Here is a 798-nt window from a genome sequence, read left to right as displayed (position 1 = left end):
AAGAATAGAAAGATAGAATACTTTAATAATCCCCAATGGAAAATTCCCTTGTAGCACATGAACAGCATAAGACACTTATGAGTACAATAAAAACAGTAAAAAGATATAAGGCATACACAAGGGCATTAAACGCACAATCAACTTTCACTATCAAAAGTGCGGTAGAATACAATAAAACCACAATCTAAAATCTAAAACATCAATTCATTCTAAAATGTCAATTGACACTTTAAGGTGCAGGTCCACCTGTATTTTAGAGCTGGCACTTTTTTCTTTTGGCAAAACTGCAGAGACAGCGAACGTTAGCAGTAGCTAACATTAGCTAGCTATCTTAACTTGGCTAGTTAATCTGCAGTCTGCAGTCTAAACTCCAGCTCTAGTGCGCTGTACGCAGCGGTAAGCTTGTCGGTGGACACACACCCTTAGATTGACATTTTAGAAATAATTGATGTTTTAAATTTTAGATTGTGGTTTTATTGTTTTTTAATGCCCTTGTGTATGCCTTATATCCTTTTACTGTTTTTATTGTAGGCTACTGTGTGTCTTATGTTGTTCATGTGCTACAACAAGGACATTTCCTCATTAAGTATTACATCTATTCTTGTCTCTATTCTGTAACTTCTGTTGTCTCTTTTATGCTGTTGTAACGCCCGAATTTCTCCCATGAATATTATTAAAGTCTGTCTGTCTATCTATCTATCTATCTATCCATCTATCTATCTCTGTCTAAACACAAAATGAGTATTTTGGGCGAACTATCCCTTTAAGCATTCTCAAAGGTCTCCCCTCCTCGGGAGC

Source organism: Borostomias antarcticus, assembly GCF_949987555.1.
Source record: "Borostomias antarcticus genome assembly, chromosome: 16".
Taxonomy (NCBI): domain Eukaryota; kingdom Metazoa; phylum Chordata; class Actinopteri; order Stomiiformes; family Stomiidae; genus Borostomias; species Borostomias antarcticus.
The sequence above is the reverse complement of the archived record's forward strand: the minus strand, read 5'-3'. Positions refer to the sequence as shown.